We start from the raw sequence: 17478 nt of genomic DNA on the forward strand, positions 1-17478 counted from the left end.
AGTGTGGGTGAAAGCCGTCCTTCACCTAGCTTGTTTTGAACACAAAGTTTCTTTTCAGTTGCAAACTCCACTCCATACATATCTATGGGGAGGTACTAGCTCCAACTTGATTTTACAGTGAAAAGTGCAGGAACTTCAGACCGGCACTAGGAAACAGACTGAGAATCCAAAGTAAAATTTAAGGATGCAAATCTTTCCTTTTTGCTAAATGACAGAAAGTCTCTCCACATGCTCAGTTCTGAGAGATAAATGTGTGTGAAAGCCTTCCTTCACTTAGGTTGTTGGGAACACAAAGTTTCTTTTCAGTTGCAAACTTGACTCCATAAATATATATGGGGAGGTACTAGCTCCAAATAATTTTACAGTGAAAAAAGCAGGAAATTCAAACAGGCACTAGGAAACACACTGAGAAACAAGAGTAAAAGTTTCCCATGCTACTCGTTCACTTTTTGCTAGATGAGCGAACGTCTCTCCTCATGCTCAGTTCTGAGAGATAAGTGTGTGTTAAAGCCTTCTTCACATAGGTTGTTGGGAACACAAACTTTCTTTTCAGTGGCAAACTACACCCCATATATATATATGGGGAGGTAATAACTCCAACTGTTATTACAGTGAAATATGCAGGAACTTCAAACCGGCACTAAGAAACAGCCTGATAAACCAGAGTAAAATTTTTACCTGAACCCAATCCCTTTGTGCTAGATGAAAGGACGTCTCTCCACATGCTCAGTTCTGAGAGATAAGTGTGTGTGAAAGCCGTCCTTGACCTAGCTTGTTGGGAACACAAAGTTCCTATACTGTTGCAAACTACAGTCCATATATATAAAAGGAGAGGTACTAGCTCCAAAGTGGTTTTACAGTGAATACTGCAGAAATTCAAACCGTCACTAGGAAACAGACTGAGAAACAAGAGTAAAAGTTTCCCGTGCTACCCGTTCCCTTTTTGCTAGATGAACGAACGTCTCTCCTCATTCTCAGTTCTGAGAGATAATTGAGTGTGAAAGCCGTCCTTCAACTAGCTTGTTGGGAACCAAAAGTTTCTTTTCAGTTGCAAACTACACTCCATACATATATATGGGGAGGTACTAGCTCTAACTTGATTTTACAGTGAAAACTGCAGGAACTTCAAACTGGCACTATTAAACTGACTGAGAAACCAAATTAAAAGTTTCACATGCAAACCGTTACTTTGTGCTAAATGAACGAAAATCTCTCCACATGCTAGGTTATGAGAGATATGTTTGTGTGAAAGCCGTACTTAACCTAGCTTTTTGGGAACACAATGATTCTATTCAGTTGCAAAGTACACTCCATACATATACTTCAGGTGGTACCAACTCCTACTCGTTTTTACAGTGAAAATTGCAGGAACTTCAAACCGGCACTAGGAATCAGACTGAGAATCCAGAGTAAAATTTTCTCATGCAACACGTTCCATTTTTGCTAGATGAACGAACGTCTTTCCACATGCTCATTTCTGAGAGATAAGTGTGTGTGAAAGCCGTCCTTCAACAAGCTTGTTGGGAACAAAAAGTTCCTTTTCAGTTGCAAACGACACCCCATATATATATATGGGTGGGTACTAGCTCCAACTCTTATTACAGTGAAAGATGCAGGAACTTCAAACCGGCCGTAGGAAACAGAATGAAAAAGCAGAGTATTAGTTTCTACTGCTACCCGTACCCTTTGTGCTAGATGAACGAACGTCTCTCCACATGCTCAGTTCTGAGAGATAATTGAGTGTGAAAGCCGTGCTTCACCTAGCTTGTTGGGAACACAAAGTTTCTTTTCAGTTGTAAACTACACTCCATACATATATATGGGGAGATACTAGCTCCAACTTGATTTTACAGTGAAAACTGCAGGAACTTCAAACCGGCAACAGGAAACAGACTGAGAAACCAGAGTAAAAGTTCTCCTGCTAACCGTTCCATTTGTGCTACATGAACGAAAGTCTCCCCTCATGGTCATTTCTGAGAGATAAGTGTGTGTGAAAGCCGTCCTTCAACTAGCATGTTGGGAGCACAAAATTTCTTTTCAGTTGCAAATTACCCTCCATACATTTATATGGGTAGGTACTAGCTCCAACTCGGTTTTACAGTGAAAACTGCAGGAACTTCATACCGGCACTTTCAAACAGACTGAGAAACCAGAGTAAAAGTTTCTCCTGCAACCAGTTCCATTTGTGCTAGATGAACGAAAGTCTCTCCACATGCTCAGTTCTGAGAGATAATTGAGTGTGAAAGCCGTCCTTCAACTAGCTTGTTGGGAACAAAAAGTTTCTTTTCAGTTGCAAACTACACTCCATATATATATATGGGGAGGTACTATCTCTAACTTGATTTTACAGTGAAAACTGCAGGAACTTCAAACTGGCACTATTAAATTGACTGATAAACCAAATTAAAAGTTTCACATGCAATCCGTTACTTTGTGCTAAATGAACGAAAATCTCTCCACATGCTAGGTTATGAGAGATATGTTTGTGTGAAAGCAGTCTTTAATTTAGCTTGTTAGGAACACAAAATTTCTTTTCAGTTGCAAAGTACACTCCATACATATACTTCAGGTGGTACCAACTCCAACTCGTTTTTACAGTGAAAATTGCAGGAACTTCATACTTGCACTAGGAATCAGACTGAGAATCCAGAGTAAAATTTTCTCATGCAACACGTTCCATTTTTGCTAGATGAACGAACGTCTTTCCACATGCTCATTTCTGAGAGATAAGTGTGTGTGAATGCCGTCCTTCACTTAGCTTTTTGGGAACACAATGTTTCTTTTAAGTTGCAAAATACAGTCCATACATATAAAAGGAGAGGTACTAGCTCCAACGCGGTTTTACAGTGGAAACTGCAGGAAATTCAAGCCTGACCTAGGAAACAGACTGAGAAACCAGGGTAAAAGTTTCTCCTGCCAACAGTTCCCGTTGTGCTAGATGAACGAAAATCTCTCCACATGTTCAGTTCTGAGAAATTATTGTGTGTGAAAGCCGTACTTCACCTAGCTTGTTGGGAACACAAAGTTACTTTTCAGTTGCACACTAGAATCCATACATATATATGGGGAGGTACTAACTACAACTAGTTTTTACTGTGAAAAATGCAGGAATTTCAAACCGGCACTAAGAAACAGACTGAGAAACCAGAGTAAAATTTTCTCCTGCAACCCGTTCCCTTTGTGCTAGATGAACGAACGTCTCTCCACATGTTAGGTTCTGAGAGGAAAGTCTGTGTTAAAACCGTCCTTCACCGAGCTATTTGGGAACACAGTTTCTTTCAGTTGCAAACTACACTCCTTATATATATATGGGGATGTACTAGTTCCAAAACTGTTTTACAGTGAAAACTGCAGGAACTTCAAACCGGCACTAGGAAACAGACTGAGAAACCAGAGTAAAAGTTTCTCCTGAAACTCTTTCCCTTTGTGCTTGATGAACGAACGTCTTTCCACATGCTCAGTTCTGAGATATATTTGTGTGTGGAAGCCGTACTTCTCCTAGCTTTTTGGGAACACATAGTTTCTTTTCACTTGCAAGCTACACTCCATAGATTTATATGGTGAGATACAAACTCCAACAGTGTTTTACAGTGAAAAATGCAGGAATTTCAAACCGCCACTAGGAAAAAACTGAGAAACCAGGGTAATAGTTTCTCCAGCAACCCGTTCCATTTGTGCTAGATGAACGAAAGTCTCTCCACATGCTAAGTTTTGAGAGTAAAGTGTGTGTGAAAGCCGTCCTTCACCTAGCTTCTTGGGAACACAAAGTTTCTTTTCAGTTGCAAAGTCCACTCCATACATATCTATGGGGTGGTACTAGCTCCAACTTGGTTTTACTGTGAAAAGTGCAGGAACTTCAGACCGGCACTAGGAAACAGACTGAGAAACCTAAGTAAAAGTTACAGATGCAAACATTTCATTTTTGCTAAATGACAGAAAGTCACTCCACATGCTAGTTTTGAGAGATATGTTTGTATGAAAGCAGTCCTTCACCTAGCTTGCTATGAACACTAAATTTCTTTTCACTTGCAAACTACACTCCATACATATATATGAGGGGGTACAAACCCCTACTCGGTTTTACAGTGAAAACTGCAGGAACTTCAAATTTGCACTTGGAAACAGACTGAGATACCAGAGAAAAAGTTTCTCCTGCAAACCATTCTTTTTGTGATAGATGAACGAATGTCTCTCCACATGCTCAGTTCTGAGAGATACGTGTGTGTGAAAGCCGTCCTTCACTTAGCTTGTTGGGAACACAAAGTTTCTTTTCAGTTGCAAAGTACACTCCATTCATATATATGCGGAGGTACTAGCTCCAACTCGGTTTTACAGTGAAAACTGCAGGAACTTCAAACCGGCACTAAGAAACAGCCTGAGAAATCAGAGTAAAAGTTTCTCATGCAACCCGTTCCCTTTATCCTAGGTGAAGGAAAGTGTCCGTCATTCTCATTTCTGAGAGAAAATGACGTGTGAAAGCCGTCCTTCAACTCGATTACTGGGAACACAAATATAATTTTCATTTGCAAACTAAATCCTTACATTATATGGGGATGTACTAGTTCCAACACTGTTTTACAGTGAAAACTGCTGGAACTTCAAACCGGAACTAGGTAACAGCCTGAGAAACCAGAGTAAACTTTTCACCTGCAACCCGTTCCCTTTGTGCTAGATGAACGAACGTCTCTCCACATGTTAGGTTCTGAGAGGAAAGTCTGTGTTAAAACCGTCCTTCACCGAGCTATTTGGGAACACAGTTTCTTTCAGTTGCAAACTACACTCCTTATATATATATGGGGATGTACTAGTTCCAATACTGTTTTACAGTGAAAACTGCAGGAACTTCAAACCGGCACTAGGAAACAGACTGAGAAACCAGAGTAAAAGTTTCTCCTGAAACTTCTTCCCTTTGTGCTTGATGAACGAACGTCTTTCCACATGCTCAGTTCTGAGATATATTTGTGTGTGGAAGCCGTACTTCTCCTAGCTTTTTGGGAACACATAGTTTCTTTTCAGTTGCAAGCTACACTCCATAGATTTATATGGTGAGATACAAACTCCAACAGTGTTTTACAGTGAAAAATGCAGGAATTTCAAACCGCCACTAGGAAAAAACTGAGAAAGCAGGGTAAAAGTTTCTCCTGCAAACCGTTCCCTTTGTGTTAGATGAACGAAAGTTTTTCCACATGATCAGTTCTGAGAGATAATTGTGTGTGAAAGCTGTCCTTCACCTAGCTTGTTGGGAACATAAAGTTTCCTTTCAGTTGCAAAATACACTCCATACATATATATAGGGATTTACTATCTACGCCTTGGTTTTACAGTGAAACCTGCAGGAACTTCAAACCGGTGATAGGAAAAATTCTGAAAAACCAGAGTAAAATTTTCTCCTGCAAAACGTTCCATTTGTGCTAGATCAACGAACGAATCTCCACATGCTCAGTTAAGAAACATAAGTGTGTGTGAAAGCCATCCTTCTCTTAGCATGTTGGGAATACAGTTTCTTTTCAGTTGCAAACTACACTTCATACATATATATGGGTAGGTAATAGCTCCAACTCATATTACAGTGAAAACTGCAGGAACTTCATACCGGCACTTTGAAACAGACTGAGAAACCAGAGTAAAAGTTTCTCCTGCAACCAGTTCCATTTGTGCTAGATGAACGAAAGTCTCTCCACATGCTCAGTTCTGAGAGATTATTGTGTGTGAAAGCCGTCCTTCAACAAGCTTGTTGGGAACATAAAGTTCCTTTTCACTTGCAAACTACACCCCATATATATATATGGGTGGGTACTAGCTCCAACTCTTATTACAGTGAAAGATGCAGGAACTTCAAACCGGCCCTAGGAAACAGACTGAAAAAGCAGAGTATTAGTTTCTACTGCTACCCGTACCCTTTGTGCTAGATGAACGAACGTCTCTCCACATGCTCAGTTCTGAGAGATAATTGAGTGTGAAAGCCGTGCTTCACCTAGCTTGTTGGGAACAGAAAGTTTCTTTTCAGTTGCAAACTACACTCCATACATATATATGGGGAGGTACTAGCTCCAACTTGATTTTACAGTGAAAACTGCAGGAACTTCAAACTGGCACTATTAAACTGACTGAGAAAACAAATTAAAAGTTTCACATGCAAACCGTTACTTTGTGCTAAATGAACGAAAATCTCTCCACATGCTAGGTTATGAGAGATATGTTTGTGTGAAGCAGTCTTTAACATAGCTTGTTAGGAACACAAAATTTCTTTTCAGTTGCAAAGTACACTCCATACATATACTTCAGGTGGTACCAACTCCAACTCTTTTTTACAGTGAAAATTGCAGGAACTTCAAAAAGGCACTAGGAATCAGACTGAGAAACCAGAGTAAAATTTTCTCATGCAACACGTTCCATTTTTGCTAGATGAACGAACGTCTTTCCACATGCTAATTTCTGAGAGATAAGTGTGTGTGAAAGCAGTCCTTCACTTAGCTTTTTGGGAACACAATGTTTCTATTAAGTTGCAAAATACACTCCATACATATAAAAGGAGAGGTATTAGCTCCAACGCGGTTTTACAGTGAAAACTGCAGGAAATTCAAGCCAGACCTAGGAAACAGACTGAGAAACCAGGGTAAAAGTTTCTCCTGCCAACAGTTCCCGTTGTGCTAGATGAACGAAAATCTCTCCACATGTTTAGTTCTGAGAAATTATTCTGTGTGAAAGCCGTACTTCACCTAGCTTGTTGGGATCACAAAGTTTCTTTTCAGTTGCAAACTAGAATCCATACATATATATGGGGAGGTACTAACTACAACTAGTTTTTACAGTGAAAAATGCAGGAATTTCAAACCGGCACTAGGAAACAGACTGAGAAACCTAAGTAAAAGGTACAGATTCAAACATTTCCTTTTTGCTAAATGACAGAAAGTCACTCCACATGCTAGGTTTGAGAGATATATTGGTATGAAAGCAGTCCGTCACCTAGCTTGCTATGAACACAAAATTTCTTTTCAATTGCAAACTACACTCCATATATATATATGAGGGGGTAAAAACTCCAAGTCGGTTTTACAGTGAAAACTGCAGGAATTTCAAACCGGCAGTATGAAACAGAATGAGATACCAGAGTAAAATTTCTCCTGCAACCCGTTCCCTTTGTGCTACATGAACAAAAGTCTCTCCACATGCTCAGTTCTGAGAGATAAGTGTGTGTGAAAGCCGTCCTTCAAATAGCTTGTTGAGAACACAAAGATTATTTTCAGTTACAAACTACACTCCATACATATATATGTGTACGTACTAGCTCCAACACGATTTTACAGTGAAAACTGCAGGAAATTCAAATCAGCACTTGGAAACAGACTGAGAAACCAGAGAAATAGTTTCTCCTGCAAACAATTCTTTTTGTGATAGATGAACGAACGTCTCTCCACATGCTCAGTTCTGAGAGATAATTGAGTGTGAAAGCAGTGCTTCACATAGCTTGTTGGGAAAACAAAGTTTCTTTTCAGTTGCAAACTACACTCCATACATATATATGGGGAGGTACTAGCTCCAACTTGATTTTATAGTGAAAACTGCAGGAACTTCAAACTGGCACTAGTAAACTGATTGAGAAACCAAAGTAAAAGTTTCACATGCAAACCGTTTATTTGTGCTAAATGAACGAAAATCTCTCCACATGCTAGGTTATGAGAGATATGTTTGTGTGAAAGCAGTCTTTAACATAGCTTGTTAGGAACACAAAATTTTTTTTCAGTTGCAAAGTACATTCCATACATATACTTCAGGTGGTACCAACTCCAACTCGTTTTTACAGTGAAAATTGCAGGAACTTCAGACCGGCACTAGGAAACAGACTGAGAACCCAAAGTAAAAGTTACAGATGCAAAACTTTCCTTTTTGCTAAATGACAGAAAGTCTCTCCACATGCTCAGTTCTGAGAGATAAATGTGTGTGAAAGCATTCCTTCACATAGGTTGTTGGGAACACAAAGTTTCTTTTCAGTTGCAAAATTGACTCCATACATATATATGGGGAGGTACTAGCTCCAAATAGTTTTACAGTGAAAAAAGCAGGAAATTCAAACAGGCACTAGGAAACAGACTGAGAAACAAGAGTAAATTTTCCCATGCTACTCGTTCACTTTTTGCTACATGAGGGAACGTCTCTCCTCATGCTCACTTCTGAGAGATAAGTGTGTGTGAAAGCCGTCCTTCACAGAGCTTGTTGGGAATACAAAGTTTCTTTTCAGTTGCATACAACACTCCATACATATATAAGGGGAGGTACCAGCTCCAACTTGTTTTTAAAGTGAAAACTGCAGGAACTTCAAACCGGCACTAGGAAAGTGACTGAGAAACCAAAGTAAAAGTTGCATATGCATACCGTTTCTTTGTGCTAAATGAACGAAAGTCTCTCCAAATGCTATTTTCTGAGAGATAAGTTTGTGTGAAAGCAGTCCTTCACCTAGCTTGTTAGGAACACACAATTTCTTTTCAGTTGCAAAATACACTCCGTACATATATATGAGTGGGTACCAAATCCAAATCTGTTTTACATTGAAAGCTGGAAGAACTTCAAACAGGCAAGGAAACAGTCTGAGAAACCAGAGTAAAATTTTCTCCTGCAACAAGTTCCATTTTTGCTAGATGAACGAAAGTCTCTCCACATGATCAGTTCTGAGAGATAATTGAGTGTGAAAGCCGTGCTTCACCTAGCTAGTTGGGAACAGAAAGTTTCTTTTCAGTTGCAAAGTACACTCCATAAATATATATGGGGAGGTACTAGCTCCAACATGGTTTTACAGTGAAAACTGCAGGAACTTCAAACTGGCACTATTAAACTGACTGCGAAACCAAATTAAAAGTTGCACATGCAAACCGTTCCTTTGTGCTAAATGAACGAAAATCTCTCCACACGCTAGGTTCTGAGAGATATGTTTGTGTGAAAGCTGTCTTTAAACTAGCTTGTTAGGAACACAAAATTTTTTTTCACTTGCAAACTACACTCCATACTTATATATCAGGTGGTACCAACTCCAAATCTCTTTTACAGTGAAAACTGCAGGAAATTCAAACCGGCAAGGAAACAGTCTGAAAAACAAGAGTAAAATTTTCTCCTGCAACAGTTTCCATTTTTGCTAGATGAACGAACGTCTTTCCACATGCTCAGTTCTGATAGATAAGTGTGTGTGAAAGTCGTCCTTCACCTAGCTTTTTGGGAACACAATGATTCTATTCAGTTGCAAAATACAGTCCATACATATAAAAGGAGAGGTACTAGCTCCAACGCGGTTTTACAGTGAAAACAACAGGAACTTCAAACAGGCACTAGGTAACACACTGAGAAACCAGAGTAAAAGTTTCTCCTGCAACCATTTCCCTCTGTGCTAGATGAACCAATGTCTCTCATTATGCTCATTTTTGAGAGATAAGAGTGTGTGAAAGCCGTCCTTCAACTAGCTAGTTGGGAACACAAAGTTTCTTTTCAGTTGCTATCTACACTCCATATATATATAAGGGGAGGTACTAGCTCCAAATCGATTTTACAGTGAAAACTGCATGAACTTCAAACCGGCACTAGGAAACAGACTGAGAAACAAGAGTAAACGTTTCCCCTGCTTCTCGTTCCCATTTTGCTAGATGAATGAATGTCTATCCTCATGCTCAGTTCTGAGAGATATGTGTGTGTGAAAGCCTTCCTTCACATAGGTTGTTGGGAACACAAACTTTCTTTACAGTGGCAAACTACACCCCATATATATATATGGGGAGGAAATAACTCCAACTGTTATTACAGTGAAAAATGCAGGAACTTCAAACCGGCACTAAGAAACAGCCTGATAAACCAGAGTAAAATTTTTACCTGAACCCAATCCCTTTGTGCTAGATGAAAGGACGTCTCTCCACATGCTCAGTTCTGAGAGATAAGTGTGTGTGAAAGCCGTCCTTGACCTAGCTTGTTGGGAACACAAAGTTTCTATACTGTTGCAAACTACATTCCATATATATAAAAGGAGAGGTACTAGCTCCAACGCGGTTTTACAGTGAATACTGCAGAAATTCAAACCGGCACTAGGAAACAGACTGAGAAACAAGAGTAAAAGATTCCCCTGCTACCCGTTCCCTTTTTGCAAGATGAACGAACGTCTCTCCTCATTCTCAATTCTGAGAGATAAGTGTGTGTGAATGCCTTCCTTCACATAGGTTGTTGGGAACACAAAGTATCTTTTCAGTTGCATACTACACACCATACATTTTTATGGGGAGGTACTAGCTCCAACTCGGGTTTACAGTGAAAACTGCAGGAACTTCAAACCGGCAACAGGAAACAGACTGAGAAACCAGATTAAAAGTTCTCCAGCTACCCGTCCATTTGTGCTACGTGAACGAACGTCCCTCCTCATGCTAATTTCTGAGAGATAATTATGTGTGAAAGCCGTCCTTCAACTAGCATGTTGGGAGCACAAAGTTTCTTTTCAGTTGCAAATTACCCTCCATACATATATATGGGTAGGTACTAGCTCCAACTCGGTTTTACAGTGAAAACTGCAGGAACTTCAAACTGGCACTATTAAACTGACTGAGAAACCAAATTAAAAGTTTCACATGCAAACCGTTACTTTGTGCTAAGTGAACGAAAATCTCTCCACATGCTAGGTTATGAGAGATATGTTTGTGTGAAAGCAGTCTTAAAGATAGCTTGTTAGGAACACAAAATTTTTTTTCACTTGCAAAGTACATTCCATACATATAATTCAGGTGGTACCAACACCAACTCGTTTTTACAGTGAAAATTGCAGGAACTTCAAACCGGCACTAGGAATCAGACTGAGAAACCAGAGTAAAATTTTTTCATGCAACACGTTCCATTTTTGCTAGATGAACGAACGTCTTTCCACATGCTCATTTCTGAGAGATAAGTGTGTGTGAAAGCCGTCCTTCACTTAGCTTTTTGGGAACACAATGTATCTATTCAGTTGAAAAAAACACTCAATAAGTATATATGAGGAGGTAATAACTCCAACTGTTATTACAGTGAAAAATGCAGGAACTTCAAACCGGCACTAAGAAACAGCCTGAAAAACCAGAGTAAAATTTTTACCTACAACCCGATCCCTTTGTGCTAGATGAAAGGAAGTCTCTCCACAAGCTCAGTTCTGAGAGATAAGTGTGTGTGAAAGCCGTCCTTCACTTAGCTTTTTGGGAACACAATGTTTCTATTCAGTTGCAAAATACAGTCCATACATATAAAAGGAGAGGTACAAGCTCCAACGCGGTTTTACAGTGAAAACTGCAGGAAATTCAAACCGGACCTAGGAAACAGACTGAGAAACCAGAGTAAAATTTTCTCCTGCCACAGGTTCCATTTTTGCTAGATGAACGAAAGTCTCTCCACATGCTAAGTTCTGAGAGTTAAGTGTGTGTGAAAGCCGGACTTCAACTAGCTTGTTGGGAACACAAAGTTTCTTTTCAGTTGCAAACTACATTCCATAAATATATATGGGGAGGTACTAGCTCCAACTCGGTTTTACAGTGAAAAGTGAAGGAATTTCAAACCGGCACTAGGAAAAAGACTGAGAAACTGGAGTAAAAGCTTCTCCTGCAACCCGTTCCATTTGGGCTAGATGAACGAATGTCTCTCCACATGCTCAGTTCTGAGAGGTAATTGTGGGTGAAAGCCGTCCTTCACCTAGCTTGTTGGGAACACAAAGTTTCTTTTCAGTTGCAAACTACATTCCATAAATATATATGGGGAGGTACTAGATCCAACTCGTTTTTACAGTGAAAAGTGCAGGAATTTCAAACCGCAACTAGGAAAATGACTGAGAACCTGGAGTAAAAGCTGCTCCTGCAACCCGTTCCATTTGTGCTAGATGAACGAATGTCTCTTCACATGCTCAGTTCTGAGAGAAAAGTGTGTGTGAAAGCCGTCCTTGACCTAGCTTGTTGGGAACACAAAGTTTCTTTTCTTTTGCATACTGCACACCATACATTTATATGGGGAGTTACTAGCTCCAACTCGGGTTTACAGTGAAAACTGCAGGAACTTCAAACCGGCAACAGGAAACAGACTGAGGAACCAGATTAAAAGTTCTCCTGCTACCCTTTCCAGTTGTGCTACATGAACGAACGTCTCTCCTCATGCTCATTTCTGAGAGATAAGTGTGTGTGAAAGCCGTCTTTCAACTAGCATGTTGGGAGCACAAAGTTTCTTTTCAGTTGCTAATTACCCTCCATACATATATACAGGTAGGTACTAGCTCCAACTCGGTTTTACAGTGAAAACTGCAGGAACTTCATACCGGCACTTTCAAACAGACTGAGAAACCAGAGTAAAAGTTTCTCCTGCAACCAGTTCCATTTGTGCTAGATGAACGAACGTCTTTCCACATGCTCATTTCTGAGAGATAAGTGTGTCTGAAAGCCGTCCTTCACTTAGCTTTTTGGGAACACTATGTTTCTATTAAGTTGCAAAATACAGTCCTTACATACAAAACGAGAGGTACTGGCTCCAACGCGTTTTTACAGTGAAAACTGCAGGAAATTCAAGGCAGACCTAGGAAACAGACTGAGAAACTAGGGTAAAAGTTTCTCCTGCCAACAGTTCCCGTTGAGCTAGATGAACGAAAATCTCTCCACATGTTTAGTTCTGAGAAATTATTCTGTGTGAAAGCCGTACTTCACCTAGCTTGTTGGGAACACAAAGTTCCTTTTCAGTTGCAAACTACATTCCATAAATATATATGGGGATGTACTAGCTCCAACTCGGTTTTACAGTGAAAATTGCAGGAATTTCAAACTGGCACTAGGAAACAAACTGAGAAACCGGAGTAAAAGTTTCTCCTGTAACCCGTTCCATTTGTGCTAGATGAACGAACGTCTCTCAACATGCTCAGTTCTGAGAGGTAAGTGTGGGTGAAAGCCGTCCTTCACCTAGCTTGTTGGGAACACAAAGTTTCTTTTCAGTTGCAAAGTCCACTCCATACATATCTATGGGGAGGTACAAGCTCCAACTTGGTTTTACTGTGAAAAGTGCAGGAACTTCACTCCGGCACTTGGAAACAGACTGAGAAACCTAAGTAAAAGTTACAGATGCAAACATTTCCTTTTTGCTAAATGACAGAAAGTCACTCCACATGCTAGGTTTGAGAGATATGTTTGTATGAAAGCAGTCCTTCTCCTAGCTTGCTATGAACACAAAATTTCTTTTCACTTGCAAACTACACTCCATAAATATATATGAGGGGGTACAAACCCCAACTCGGTTTTACAGTGAAAACTGCAGGAACTTCAAACCGGCAGTATGAAACAGAATGAGATACCAGAGTAAAAGTTTCCCCTGCAACCCGTTCCCTTTCTGCTAGATGAACGAAAGGCTCTCCACATGCTCAGATCTGAGAGATAAGTGTGTGTGAAAGCCGTCCTTCAACCAGCTTCTTAAGAACACAAAGATTATTTTCAGTTACTAACTACACTCCATACATATATATGTGTACGTAATACCTCCAACTCGGTTTTACAGTGAAAACTGCAGGAACTTCAAATCTGCACTTGGAAACAGACTGAGAAACCAGAGAAAAAGTTTCTCCTGCAAAACATTCTTTTTGTGATAGATGAACGAAAGTCTCTCCACATGCTCATTTCTGAGAGATACATGTGTGTGAAAGCCGTCCTTCACTTAGCTTGTTGGGAACACAAAGTTTCTTTTCAGTTGCAAACTACACTCCATTCATATATATGGGGAGGTAAAAGCTCCAACTCGCTTTTACAGTGAAAACTGCAGGAACTTCAAACCGGCACTAAGAAACAGCCTGAGAAATCAGAGTAAAAGTTTCTCATGCAACCCGTTCCCTTTATCCTAGGTGAAGGAAAGTGTCCCTCATGCTCATTTCTGAGAGAAAATGGCTTGTGAAAGCCGTCCTTCAACTCGATTATTGGGAACACATATATAATTTTCATTTGAAAACTAAATCCTTACATTATATGGGGATGAACTAGTTCCAACACTGTTTTACAGTGAAAACTGCTGGAACTACAAACCGGAACTAGGTAGCAGCCTGAGAAACCAAAGTAAACATTTCTCCTGCAACCCGTTCCCTTTGTGCTAGATGAACGAACGTCTCTCCAAATGTTAGGTTCTGAGAGGAAAGTCTGTGTTAAAACCGTCCTTCACCGAGCTATTTGGGAACACAGTTAATTTCAGTTGCAAACTACACTCCTTATATATATTTGGGGATGTACTAGTTCCAATACTGTTTTACAGTGAAAACTGCAGGAACTTCAAACCGGCACTAGGAAACAGACTGAGAAACCAGAGTAAAAGTTTCTCCTGAAACTCTTTCCCTTTGTGCTTGATGAACGAACGTCTTTCCACATGCTCAGTTCTGAGATATATTTGTGTGTGGAAGCCGTACTTCTCCTAGCTTTTTGGGAACACATAGTTTCTTTTCAGTTGCAAGCTACACTCCATAGATTTATATGGTGAGATACAAACTCCAACAGTGTTTTACAGTGGAAAATGCAGGAATTTCAAACCGCCACTAGGAAAAAACTGAGAAAGCAGGGTAAAAGTTTCTCCTGCAAACCGTTCCCTTTGTGTTAGATGAACGAAAGTTTTTCCACATGATCAGTTCTGAGAGATAAATGTGTGTGAAAGCTGTCCTTCACCTAGCTTGTTGGGAACATAAAGTTTACTTTCAGTTGCAAACTACACTCCATACATATATATAGGGAGGTACTATCTACGACTCGGTTTTACAGTGAAACCTGCAGGAACTTCAAACCGGTGATAGGAAAAATTCTGAAAAACCAGAGTAAAATTTTCTCCTGCAAAACGTTCCATTTGTGCTAGATCAACGAACGTCTCTCCACATGCTCAGTTAAGAAACATAAGTGTGTGTGAAAGCCATCCTTCTCTTAGCATGTTGGGAATACAGTTTCTTTTCAGTTGCAAAATACACTTCATACATATATATGGGTAGGTATTAGCTCCAAATCTTATTACAGTGAAAACTGCAGGAACTTCATACCGGCACTTTGAAACAGACTGAGAAACCAGAGTAAAAGTTTCCCCTGCAAACAGTTCCATTTGTGCTAGATGAACGAAAGTCTCTCCACATGCTCAGTTCTGAGAGATTTTTGTGTGTGAAAGCCGTCCTTCAACTAGCTTGTTGGGAACAAAAAGTTTCTTTTCAGTTGCAAACTACACCCCATATATATATATGGGTGGGTATTAGCTCCAACTCTTATTAGAGTGAAAGATGCAGGAACTTCAAACCAGCCTTAGGAAACAGACTGAAAATCCAGAGCATTAGTTTCTACTGCTACCCGTACCATTTGTTCTAGATGAACGAACGTCTCTCCACATGCTCAGTTCTGAGAGAAAATTGAGTGTGAAAGCCGTGCTTCACCTTGCTTGTTGGGAACACAAAGTTTCTTTTCAGTTGCAAACTACACTCCGTACATATATATGGGGAGGTACTAGCTCCAACTTGATTTTACAGTGAAAACTGCAGGAACTTCAAACTGGCACTATTAAACTGACTGAGAAACCAAAGTAAAAGTTTCACATGCAAACCGTTACTTTGTGCTAAATGAACGAAAATCTCTCCACATGCTAGGTTATGAGAGATACGTTTGTGTGAAAGCAGTCTTTAACATAGCTTGTTAGGAACACAAAATTTTTTTCAGTTGCAAAGTACATTCCATACATATACTTCAGGTGGTACCAACTCCAACTCGTTGTTACAGTGAAAATTGCAGGAACTTCAAACCGGCTCTAGGAATCAGACTGAGAAACCAGAGTAAAATTTTCTCATGCAACACGTTCCATTTTTGCTAGATGAACGAACGTCTTTCAACATGCTCAGTTCTGAGAGATAATTGTGTGTGAAAGCCGTCCTTCACTTAGCTTTTTGGGAACACAATGTTCCTATTCAGTTGAAAAAACACTCAATAAATATATATGGGGAGGTAATAACTCCAACTGTTATTACAGTGAAAAATGCAGGAACTTCAAACCGGCACTAAGAAACAGCCTGATAAACCAGAGTAAAATTTTTACGTACAACCCGGTTTCTTTGTGCTATATGAAAGAACGTCTTTCCACATGCTCAGTTCTGATAGATAAGTGTGTGTGAAAGTCGTCCTTCACCTAGCTTTTTGGGAACACAATGATTCTATTCAGTTGTAAAATACAGTCCATACATATAAAAGGAGAGGTACTAGCTCCAACGGGGTTTTACAGTGAAAACTACAGGAACTTCAAACAGGCACTAGGTAACACTCTGAGAATCCAGAGTAAAAGTTTCTCCTGCAACCATTTCCCTCTGTGCTAGATGAACCAATGTCTCTACATATGCTCATTTCTGAGAGATAAGAGTGTGTGAAAGCCGTCCTTCAACTAGCTAGTTGGGAACACAAAGTTTCTTTTCAGTTGCTATCTACACTCCATATATATATATGGGGAGGTACTAGCTCCAACTCGATTTTACAGTGAAAACTGCAGGAAATTCAAACCGGCACTAGGAAACAGACTGAGAAACAAGAGTAAACTTTTCCCCTGCTTCTCGTTCCCATTTTGCTAGATGAATGAACGTCTAACCTCATGCTCAGTTCTGAGAGATATGTGTGTGTGAAAGCCTTCCTTCACATAGGTTGTTGGGAACACAAACTTTCTTTTCAGTGGCAAACTACACCCCATATATATATATGGGGAGGTAATAACTCCAACTGTTATTACAGTGAAAAATGCAGGAACTTCAAACCGGCACTAAGAAACAGCCTGATAAACTAGAGTAAAATTTTTACCTGAACCCAATCCCTTTGTGCTAGATGAAAGGACGTCTCTCCACATGCTCAGTTCTGAGAGAAAAGTGTGTGTGAAAGCCGTCCTTGACCTAGCTTGTTGGGAACACAAAGTTTCTTTTCAGTTGCATAATACACACCATACATTTATATGGGAAGGTACTAGCTCCAACTCGGGTTTACAGTGAAAATTGCAGGAACTTCAAACCGGCAACAGGAAACAGACTGAGAAACCAGATTAAAAGTTCTCCTGCTACCCGTTCCCTTTTTGTTAGATGAACGAAAGTCTCTCCTCATGCTCATTTCTGAGAGATAATTGTGTGTGAAAGCCGTACTTCACCTAGCTTGTTGGGAACACAAACTTTCTTTTCACTGGCAAACTACACCCCATGTATAAATATGGGGAAGTAATAACTCCAACTGTTATTACAGTGAAAAATGCAGGAACTTCAAACCGGCACTAAGAAACAGCCTGTTAAACCAGAGTAAAATTTTTACCTACAACCCGATCCCTGTGTGCTAGATGAAAGGACGTCTCTCCACAAGCTCAGTTCTGAGAAATAAGTGTGTGTGAAAACCGTCCTTCACTTAGCTTTTTGGGAACACAATGTTTCTATTCAGTTGCAAAATACAATCCATATATATAAAAGGAGTGGTACTAGCTCCAACGCGGTTTTACAGT

The sequence above is a fragment of the Camelus dromedarius genome, unplaced genomic scaffold (genome assembly GCF_036321535.1).
Source record: "Camelus dromedarius isolate mCamDro1 unplaced genomic scaffold, mCamDro1.pat HAP1_SCAFFOLD_18, whole genome shotgun sequence".
In the NCBI taxonomy this organism is placed as follows: domain Eukaryota; kingdom Metazoa; phylum Chordata; class Mammalia; order Artiodactyla; family Camelidae; genus Camelus; species Camelus dromedarius.